Consider the following 12,130-nt stretch of genomic DNA (forward strand, 5'->3'; position numbering starts at 1 on the left):
GGCCCAATACTGCCGCATGTACCAGACCATACTGGCATGTGTCAGAAATAATGTCTCGGGAGCCAGTATATGTGCAAAAAATCCACGTGTGACAGTTTGCATACAATCCTGAAATAGCGATCCCTTTGTTATCACCCCATCCCATTCCCACTGGTTTCAAAAGGAAAGGTGTGTATGGCACCCTTTCCTGGGCCTCAAAAGGCCCCTGGGACCCTGTCACCCATGGCCGGCCCAATTGTTATGTGCAGAGGAGCCCACCATTCAGACACTGATTCTCTGGCCACGAGAGCACTGACAGGGAAGCCTTGTGTATTCCAACCTGGTCGGAGATGCAAAAATACTCTTGTTGGGTGGGAGCACATAATTGTCCCCTGCCTGTGCTCTTGCAAGCAGAGAAAGATACATTGCTCCCATCCGATTGGAGCAGAGGGACAATCCTGCTTCCTCTGCACCCAGGATGGGTGTATGTAGGGGAACTGTTGGACCCGCAGGGACTCTGGGGCACACCCACAGACCCCAACATTGTGTGTTAGGCCTTGGGGCATGGGGTGCCCAGGGCCAGAATTGCCTGTGGGAATGGGGATGCAGCTTCAGGGATGTGGTCCCTACTGTTGTGTCCCCAGGACCTGTACAGCCTTGGGAGGGGGACCTTGCATCCACCTCCCTTTATAAATGAGTTTGGCCTTATGGAATGTGGCCCACGCAGCCAGTATTAGCTCAGGGAGGGGGTTAACACCAATTAATTCAGTGAACTAGCTAGAACCTCCTGCACCCCATCATGCACAACATCACATGCTACATCACAAATGACATGTTAAATTACATCATTGATGACATTGTTGATAACGTCTCAGATTACATTATTGATGACATAACAGATAACGTTACTGATGAGATCATCCTTGATCCAAAAATTTACATTACTCCATAAACCCTTCGGTACCTTTAAAAAAAAAAAATTGGGAATACAAAGCCTATAGTCATACAGTGTGAAATTAATGTGTTTACATATTAGTGCATAGAATGGATATATTGTATGCTTTGCTATCAAGTGTGCCAGTTTGTGGTAAGAGTAATATAGTGCATGGTTTACGTACTAGTAAAGATTTGTGTGGAAGCTGTAAAGCTTCTTAAACAAGCTAAGGGCTAAAGGCCGCTGGTGTGGTTTTGAGGGGTTCACTTCAAAGTAGCTTCTCTCCTCAAGGCAAAACCTTTTGCCAAAATTCTGTGGGAAAAGCCAATACTTCTTCTTACATTAGGTTATCCACCTGTGGATATCTGGACATATATCCATGTTAAACAGTTCTTATACACTTTTTTATATAATTCATATGTAAAGACAGGATTTATAAAGTGTGGTTGCATAATTTTATCACTTCCTTGTAGTTTTGAGTCCTTGCACATTGTTCAAGAATTTACAATGTAAGAGTGACACTGGGACATGTTTCAATTGACAGTGTAATTGCAAGCATGTCTCTAAAGTTGAACACCATTCTTCACATCTCAGTAATGGCTAGTGCATTTTTACCATACTACGGAGTTCTATCCATGGAGCTTAGCTGAACGTTCCTTGTCAGTGACCAATGCATACCTCAACATTTTGACTCAAAGTTATATATCTGAAAACAAATCCTTATAACCCAAATTACTACCCACCTCTGAATTCTAAAAATCTCCTACCCTCCAAATCACTACCTGCCGTGGGACCCCTTCCCCTTTGTGAATGGTAGTGAAAATATTTTTTTAGAGCAGCAGTAGTCCCAAGGACCACTGCCTGCTCTGAAAAAATGAAAAGAAAACTTTTCATTTTTTGTATTTGAAATGCATCTCGTTTTCCATTAAGGAAAACAGGCTGCATTTAAAAAAAGAAAAACTGCTTTATTTAAAAGCAGTCACAGACATGGTGGTCTGCTGTCTCCAGCTGACCACCATCTCTGTGAGGGCGGCCATTCCAAATGGGGTTGCAAATTGCGACCTACCCCATGAGTATTCATGAGGTAGGTCATTTGCGACCCCATTGGGAATCGCAAACAGTGTCATTGACACTGTTGTACATCAGGTTTTGTGACTCGCAAATTGAAAGTCACTCTGTATCAGTGCAAAACAAAATTAAAACATCTGAATATGGCTGAATATGTGTGTGCCTACATGTTTAAATTCAATGCTTACTTTAACTATGCATCTTTTCAGTTGCTTTTCTTTTATGGCGACTTTTAGGTTTCTTTTTTTTTATTTTCAGTTTTGCCTTTTTAATTTTTTTGGCTTGTAGTAGGGAAGTATAATGTCAAAAACGTTCATTACTTTAGGTGTTTACTTAAGTAATATATTTGTGATTTTTGCTGCCTTAGCTTCATTTTTTAAGGTAACCTGTGTACCTACTTTGGTAAAGGATGAAGTGATTTTCTGTTTTCTATTGCTGAAGTTTTTCTTGATGGCCTTTCTCTCTGGCAGAGGGATAGACTCAGGGTAAATTGGCTTCAGGTGTAGCAACTTTTTTGTTCCTCTATTCATTATTTATACCCTATTTTAATTAGTGCTCTTGTTTTAAATTGCTAACTGTTTTGCTTTTAACTTTGGTTGATTAAAGTTCTTGATATTAATTTAATTTTTATAATAGAAGAGGCTATTTAAAAAAAATCGCTTTTGATTTTAATAAATGAGAACATTTTCACTTTATTTTTATTTCGTTTCATAGTATTTTACTATATGTTTTTTTCTTTAGGTGATGTATCAATAGTTTAGCATTTGATAATGTTGTTAGCAACATTTAGATCATGCTGCATTTGTTTCACTGTGTATTAAATTTTTATTTTCTGTATTTTTGTTTTCAATAACGTTTATTTTATGATTTTGCAGCAATAGTTCTATTTTCTGATATTTGTCAATTTATTGGTTCATGAATGTCTATATTAGTGATAGCAATATTTTTGCAGCTATGTGTTTGTATCACAATATGTATGCTCTCACTATTTCGACTAAAGACTGCATATAACTAATGAACAAGTTATTCAATCAGAAAAGTATTTGATATAGGAAGTATATTATGTTAGAAATTTTCTTGAAGTGTATGTAATTGCATGAAGGTCTAAGAAATAATAATGTAGTTGCTTGTTATCTCAAATGATTGGGTGATATTATTATTCAGAAACCTTAACTATAGGAAAGCGTGCATTTAAGTTAAAAATAAACAGTAAAATAAAGTGTAATTCTGAAATTACAGTAACAATTATAGAATACACTTACATAATGTGGGCTGTGTGAGTAACTAACAAACCAAATGTTTATCTCATAAAGCTACAGTACGTTGTGCAGTAATTTTATATTATTTTCTATATTCACGTTGGTGCTCGGCTCAAAGACTCAGATGCTTTGGTTTCTCTCACGACTCTCTTTCTGACACTCTTGACAACTTGATTTATTTTGTAACATTCCCACTTGCTTTTTCACCAGATATCATAGTGCTCTAATGCATTCTTTTATATATTTTATTCTCTCACTGAGATTTACAGGAAGTAACAAAAAAAATCACTTTTACGCCACACTCCTGTATTCTTCAGAAGGCAAAGGTTACTTGGCACCTCGAAAGGCTGACAATTCACTTTAATTGCATTTTGTTGAGCCACAACATTTGTTTCAGGTTTTTAATACTGAACAATATTGCTGGCAAGGGAACTTTAGGTCGAGACCACCATGTTATGAAGCAACCACGTTATGTCTCACAATTGTCTACTTTTTTATCAAACATTTTCTCTTGAGGGACTGCTTTTTTTTAAATACCACTCCACCAGAAACTTTCTTCATATATTCTAGGGGATACACGTTCTTGTTTTTCTAGTCCTCCCAGGGAAAATTGTGTGAAAAAGACAGTGTACACATTATATAAACTCTTTCCAGGGCGAGAAAGCATTTTAACAAGATGTGTACTGGATGGAAATGGTGATAGAAAATGAGAATGAACTTGTATTCACTAGGGAATATTTACAGCTGTTTAAAGCTTCGTATTTGTCTGAAATACTAAGTTAGATCTTAACCGCAGAAGTGTGTTCTTTGTGATAATCTGCAGTGGGGCTGTTAACTTTCTACAATTCACAAATGGAGATGTTTTAAGAAATGGGCAAAGTGAGCAACTGACCAGGGCCCCACCTTCTATGAGGTCTCTTGGAAAAGTTAGAGCTCTCAGTTTCTCTCAATTTCATTGAATTTTCCAACAGAACCTCTCTCACCTTTTCTTTTTGCCTCTACTTCTGTCTCTCTCTCTCTCGCTCTCTCTAACAAGTGCCATTTTAGGGATGTTTTGGCCTAATGCAAAAAATATAGCAGTTGTTTTATGTGAAATGTTAAATACAGCACAATAATTATTTGCATCATGCAGGGTTGGATTTTAGGACACAGGCAATGACATTTAGGCCCTCATTATGATCACAGCGGTAAACATCGCACTGCAGGCGGTGGCAGTAATAACCGCCAACAGACGTGCGGTCCAAACTGCCAAATAATGAACCAACTGAAACACAGGCATCCTGAAAACCACTCACCACCAGCAGAGGAGTGCCGACAACGACGGCAGAGACTGCCGACATGCCGACAGAAAGGCCCTACCCGTCCATCAAATAATTAAGCACTAGACCTCCGTCAGTTCCGGGGCAGGAACCACCATCACGCAAAGCCAGGCGGAAACAAACCAAATATAAGGAAACACTCACCGGAGGCTCACACAACATGATACAGCAGACATGGAGAGAGAGTTGCAGATCATGCCAGCCCTGCTCCTTGCCATATATCTCCACGACCTAGACCGCCGACGAAGACGACGAAGGTAAGTACCGCAACCTAGTAAACAAGGAAAGGGCACAGTTACATACCCAACCACTCCACCCACCCTGCAACGCTTCACAGCAGCACAAGCCATACACCACACAGCAAGAGGTACTTACCTGACACAAGGCAAATACAACCTGCCCAAAGTACATACATGTGCCCATCACCCCCAAACAATGAAACAAGAGACCACGGATCCAGATTGTGCCTTAAACAACACAGGCCACACATCAACCTTTGTTCTGCTCACTGAGCAACAGAAGTGCATATAAGGCCAATGGCCAGTCCATAGGTGAATAAGTTAGATGGGCCACAATGGCCCCAATTTGACTCCCACAAGTACAACAGTACTCCACCTCATAGGGGCAACAATGGGGCATCTAGGCACCTCAGGGAACAGGGGCAGAGGGTGGTAGGGGTGGGGACTTATGACTGGGAGGGGGGGCTTAGATGTCCATTTGGAAGGTGGATGGGGCTTAGGTTTTGTCACAGTAGCTGGTGGAGCGGACTTGGCCTGGGGCGTGGCAGATGTTCCTGGGCCAGCACGGGGTCTGGAAAGGGCAGACAGGGGTGGGCTGTGACGTGGGAGGAGTGGATTGGGTAAGGAGGTGAGCACGTTTAGGGACAAGATGGTGTGGGCCAGTGGGTTCAAATAGGTCAACACGGGATAGGAAAAGTTTCTTAGGTGCAATTGGGGTGGACCTGGAGGAAGGCGTGGGAGTGGAGGTAGCGGGAGTGGTCGTGGCAGGTATAGGTGCGTGTGTCGTGGGTGCAGGTGACTGGACAGTATGCTGAGGTGTGGTGGATGTGTGATGGGTGGGTGTCTTGGTGAGTTTGAGTGTCTTGGGAGGAGGCTGGGTGGACATGGTGGGACAAGACAGGCTGCCAGTGTAAATGGATGTTGTCTGGGTGTCTGCAAGTCTGGTGAGTGTGCTGCATGTGTCAACTAAAGTCGTTGTGGTGAGTGCAGGTGTGGTGTCTGGGGTGCATAAATGATATGTGCTATTGTGGTGACTGCAGGAATAGAGTTAGCAACATTGAATGAGGGTGCAGTGCCTGTGGGTGTTCATGTACAGGGGACAGACAAGGAGGCCGAAGAGGTGGGCACACTGGGGGAAGTGGATGTTGGTGTGCGTGCATGTGTATGTTGGCTGTGTGTATGCTTGTGGTCTGCTGCACCTCTGATGTCAGCCCCTGGATGGCACTGACAATGGTTGTCTGCCCTACAGAGATGGTTCTCAGGAGGTCAATAGCCTCCTCTGTGAGGGCAGCAGGGCTGACTGGGGCAGGGAAGAAGGTGCCTGGGGCGAAGGAGATGCCTACCCTTCTGGGTGAGGGGGGACGGGCAACTCAGTGGGGAGCAACGGCGGTGATGGTATGGGGTGGCGGAAGATGACACAATAGGGGTGGGCCCACTAGGGTCCACCAGGGAGCTCCCATCTGAGGAATTATTGAAGTCACTACCTCCCCGTGTTGAAGTTGCTTCCCCGTGGTACTCCTCTTGCCCTCCAACCCACTGGTCCCCTTGGAGTCGGCCGACTCTACCTCAGAGGATCCGTGGGCCGCTGCCTCCCCACTCGCCAGTGCCTCAGCTCTCTCGCCAGATGATGCTAATGTACACAGACAACACAAGAGAACAGGGATGGGGAGACAAAACAGGAGAGACACTTTTAAATAGCTGAATGGAGGTACATAAGTGGTTCACACATACACCCACCCAGAAAATATTCCACCAGGCAGCTCCTCCCACTATACACATGGCTATGCTCCTGACTAGTGGCCAGAACCCTGCTTTACAGCCATTTCCCACAGAACTTAAGAACCTGACACACTGTAGACTTGACCCTTACACCCCTGCTCCCCACGGGAGCCATTATGTAGATGGACATCAGTCAGAGTCCCTGCCACTAGACAGCCTAAATACGAACGCACACACACACATCCATCAAGCCAAAATATGGTATATGTACTCACCCCCTTGTGACTGCTGTGCAGCCTTCAAGTGCCCATCCAGGTCCAGGTATGCCAACGCCAGGATGCGTTGCATAAGGGGGGTCAGCGCCCGACGGGCACCCCTTCCTCGTTGGGAGGACTTTCCCAGCTGTGCCTCACAGATCTTCCTCGCCCAGCGCCGCAGGTCCTCCCACCTCTTCCTGCAGTGGGTGCTCTGCCGGTTGTAGACGCCCAGGGTCCGCACCTCCTTGGCGATGGCATGCCAAAGTCCCCTCTTTTGGTGGGCACTTATCTATAGGGAACACACAGAAAAAGTAACACTGAGGTCAGACAATGGCCAATAATATACAGCTGACTATACGTCCACTATGGGACGGACATTTCAAACAGCCTAACAGCACGCACACATGCAGCATGTCAGGAGCCCTAGACTATACAGTGTTACACGTGTACACATGTGTGCAGCTATCAACCACCATTATACACATCCATTCCCCCCAATCCTCCTACTCACCTGTACCTCTGGCCAATCGTAGAGCTTGGCACACAGGGGCAGGACCTCGTCTATGAGCTTCTCCAATTCCTCGTTGGTGAAGGCGGGCCCTTTTCCCTGCAACACGTGCCATTTCCATGACCTGAGGCAGGACACAGCAGTACACTCAGTGGAGTACCTGAATGCACAAGATCAGGGAGTCAAGTGAAGTTGGGGTGACGAGTTCTCGTACGCACCGCGGCGGTGTGCACTGTCACCGCCGGCGGCGATCATAATATGCTAAGAATGCCCATTGACAACCATGTTAACCAATTAATTTGCGCACGGCGGTAAACACCATCTTACGCTCTTATGTCAACCGCTAGCGGTATGAGGTCATGTCCACCACAACAGTTCTGGATTACAGGGGGCAGACATTTTGGCCTTAACTATGCAGTTGTAAAACCCTCATCAGCGCAATGCAGGCCCTATGGTCCCCTAAACACCCATAGGCATTAAACAATATACATGACCTCACCTGAACCGTCCAGATATATCATTGTGGTCATGTTTCTGTTATGTCACAGTCATTAAGCATTTGTGTCGTCGACAATCATGCCAGCAGTGCTGAATGAGAAACAATGTGAGCAGATGTATGTGTGTTCCTCACACGTGTTTTCAACTCCTCCTAGGTACAGACCCTTGTGGCGAGGGAGGGCCCCTTTGGTGTACAGACCACTTGTTGATTTGCAGACCATGGTGGAGGGTAACATCATCATCAATTACAGACTCACTTGTGCTACTATTGATGAACTTTGTACACTACTGGATCCATCACTGAGACCGGCTAATCGTAATCAGCATGCCATTCCTACTGAAGTGCAGTTGCTCTCTGCACTCCATTTCCTGGCCACGGGCTCATTTCAAGTGACAGTGGGCATGGATGCAGGTTTTTCACAGCCAATGTTTAGCATTATACTGTCCAGATTCCTGAATGCATTTGTACAACACCTGCAGTCCTATGTGAGGTTTCCCCAAAGTGCTGACCTCCCTGCCATCAAGTCAGACTTCAATGCCTTTGCCAACATACCCCATGTGATAGGTGCCATCGATGGCACCCATATAGCTATCATCCCCCCAAGAGTCAGTGAACAGGTGTACAGAAACAGGAAGAACTTTCATTCCATGAACATTCAATTGGTGTGTACTGCAGACCAGCACATCTCACATGTGAATGCCATGTTCCCTGGATCAGTCCATGATTCCTTTGAGCTTAGGAACAGTAGTGTGCCACACAAGATGGAACAACTACAAGAGGACAGAGGATGGATCATAGGTTGGTATTTCTGACACTTATTGCCACATAGCAAACTGCCAGGCTGGCTGCCTCTGAGGGTTGTCATTGACATTCCTGTTCTTCACCATTTTCTAGGTGATTCTGGCTACCCCAACTTGTGTTGGCTCCTGACACCAGTGAGGAATCCTGGAACAGATGCAGAGAGTAATTACAATGAGGCCCATGGACGTACTAGGAGGGTGATAGAGCGCACAATAGGTCTCCTGAAGACGAGATTTTATTGCCTACATATCTCTCGCGGTTCCCTGGCCTATGGGCCTGAAAAGGTATGTAGAATAGTGGTGGCCTGCTGCATGTTACACAACGTGGTTGTGAGGAATTCTATTCCCCTCTTGGAGGAGGAGGGTGCTGTATATACAGACCAGCTTACCCAGAGAGGGGATGAGAGTGATGGTGATGATGAGGAGGGGGGAGATGTAAATTCCAGGACCCAACTGATATAACTCTACTTCCAGTAACTATGTGGGACTATTGGATGAGATTGCTGTCTGTGCAGCATACTGTCAGTGTGCCTTTTCATCTAGAGGGGTGTTGGGTCAATAGTCATTGCCACTGTGACAAGGTCTGCATAGGACAGGTAACATTATATTATAATAGTTCAACACATCTGTAGGCACAACAACATGTTATGTGTGTGGTACATTTCCTGCTACTCAGATAATAATAAATGAGTTATGATACAGTTGCATCCATAGTTCACTTTGTTTAAACATAATGACAGATGACATTGTAATAGGTGAACTGGTGTTTTATTTGGTGCAAGGATTAAATCGTGCAGATTAAAGTGATGGGAGTGGGCTACTAGTGGTTGTACAATATAGCAACATGGTTGCAGCATTGGTTGGCAGTAGTGGTAGGTCCATCTATGTTTACCAGAGTTTGTCATTGTTTTCACACGGTTTGGTCGTTGATTCAGAGGGACACTTAGAAGACAGTTGCCACTTTCCACAGTCACTTCTTTGAGGGGGCCTTGGTCTTGGCAGGTGTTCCAGTGCCATATCTGGGCCTGAGGGTCCATTTGGGTGCCTGGTGTTGGCCTGTACGGGTTGAGATGGATGTCCCCTATGTGTCCTGAGAGTGTGGAACATGTGCAATTGCTGCTGATGCTGTTGTTGTCTGGTCTGTAGCTTGGCATGTAGTAGGGCCTTCCTGGTCTGTGTGAGCCTCAGGCTGTGTTGGGACAAGGTGCAGCAGTGCACCTGCTACGCTGGCCATTGTGGCTTCCTGCTCCATGGCCTCTTGGTGGTGTGCTTGCTGCATCCTTTGACTCTGCTCCAAGGTGGATACTATCTGGGCCAATCTGTCCTGGGTATGGTGATATGCTCCCAGAGCCTCAGAGATCACAACATGGGCTGCTGCATCAATCCTGTGGCCTCCCCCCTGGGCCACTGATGCCCTTCCACTGGGCATAGCCCCCTGTGCCTGTGTCCCCTGCACAGGTCTGGCGGTACCACTTGTACTGGGGCCATCGTCTTCCTGCCTGTTGGTAAGGGGTGACTGGGGCCTCTGTCCATGTGTGCCACAATTGTGGGAATGGTTGTCCTGGGCTGATGTTGTTGGCTGGGTGGTAGGGGTGTCAGTGGTGTCCTGGGTGGTGCTGCTGGATGATGACAGTCCAGGACTGTGTGAGGGGCCAGGGTGCTTGTCAATGTCCAGGGTTCCATCCCCAATGTCCTAGAAGGTGTCTCTGTCTCCGTGTGGGGCACTGCCACTCATTGTCCTGTCCGTCAGGGTGGCATGGGTGGTGGTGTCTGTTGGGGGGAATGGACATGTCTGTTACAATTGTTACAAATGAACAGATCGGATTTGGTACACAGGACTGGGCAGTTATGTGCAGGTATTCACACTTTGGGGCCATGCAGGGTGCTTTTGTGAGGTCAGCATTGCATTTTGCTTTGGAAGTGGAGGTGCTTTGTGGGTGCTGTAGGCCATTGTGATTCCTTGCAGGGGTGGGTGGCTATGCACAGGGGGGTGGATGTGGGCCTGCTAGTGGGTTTGTGCGCATGCAGGGGGACTGGATGTAATGATTGTGTCCTGGGTGGGGTAGTGGTCCTGATAGTTGTTGGAGGGGTGGGGTGGTTCATGCATTACAGGTGTGATGGATATGGGGTAAATGTAGATGCCTTACCCAAGTATATTCCTCCAGTGAGTCCAGTGAGTCCCTCAGGGTGCAGGATGGCCAGTACTTTTTCTTCCCAGTCAGTGTAGTCGGTGGTGTTGGTGGAGGTCTTCCCCCAGTCTTCTGGACTGCAATGTGGTGCCTGGATGCCATGGACCTGACCTTCCCACGCAGGTCATTCCATCTCTTGCGGATGTCATCCCTGGTGCGTGGATGGTGTCCCATTGCATTGACCTTGTTGACTATTGTCTGCCATAGCTCTATCTTCCTGGCGATAGGTGTGTGCTGGACCTGTGCCCGGAATAATTGTGGCCCGACCTTCAATATCTCATCCACCATGGTCCTTAGCTCCCTTTCTGTGAAGCGTGGGTGTTTGGGGGGGTGCCATGGTGTGTGTTGTGAATGGTGTCTTGTGTGGATCTAGGTGAGAGTTCTCTTGTGTGGTTGGGTGTACATATTGTGTATTGTGGCATTCCATGTCTGCTTCTGGGGTTCTCTGTATTAGTTGGCCTAATTGTGTTGCAAAGGATTGTGGGGTATGTCTGTGGGTGTGTTAAAGTGTTGTGGATGTGTGTCAGGTATGTGGGTTTCAAACTTGCCAATGTATGCATTCCTTACTGCTGGGTCCACTTGCCACCCGTGGCAGTCTGTACCGGCAATGGTTGTTCGGCTTCCACTGACCGCCACAGTGATTTGTGCTTCATTATTTGGAGGGCGGGGAGTTTGTGTGTTCGGCGGTGGCGGGGTGGGAGGTCCAGCATTTCCGCCGACAAGGTCCTGGCGGTTACTGGTGGCAGGGAGATGTTTGTCGGTTTCTGCTTTTTGCATCATTATACGGCGGGTTTCTGTTCTCTGCCAATGACAGTGTTCTGTTCACCATCACCACGGCAGTCAACGGTGTTTACCGCCGTGTTCATAATGAGGGCCTTAAAGTTGTTCCGAACAGGGGCCCCAAAATATATCTTGTCTAGGGCCACTAAAATCCTTAAGATGAAAATGCATAAAAATAATTACTGATTATCATCAATTGCAATTCAGTGTGTGCTTTACATGTTCGCATAATTGTGCTGTGAAGTGTAAATGTGAACTTTATATCACAGGTGAGGGAAGGTGAGTGTGGGATGTGAGAAAACAGATGTCATAAAACCTCTTGGACCAGACTTGGTTCCCTGTTTTTTTAGCTTAATTTCATATTTCATATTTTATTTACTTTGGTTAAGTTTCTTTTAGTAAGGACATTTACACACATTTCTAGCAGGAGAGTCTTTTAGGAATCTGTGGTGGACGTTGCTTGTTTAGTTGGCCTTTGCACGACATGTAATCAATACTTTCTGTTCAAGGCTAGAGACACTGTACACATTATCCAAGTTATTATTTTGCCCACTCAGAAAACAGCCTCTAACATCCAGAC

The sequence above is a fragment of the Pleurodeles waltl genome, chromosome 1_1, assembly GCF_031143425.1.
Source record: "Pleurodeles waltl isolate 20211129_DDA chromosome 1_1, aPleWal1.hap1.20221129, whole genome shotgun sequence".
Taxonomy (NCBI): domain Eukaryota; kingdom Metazoa; phylum Chordata; class Amphibia; order Caudata; family Salamandridae; genus Pleurodeles; species Pleurodeles waltl.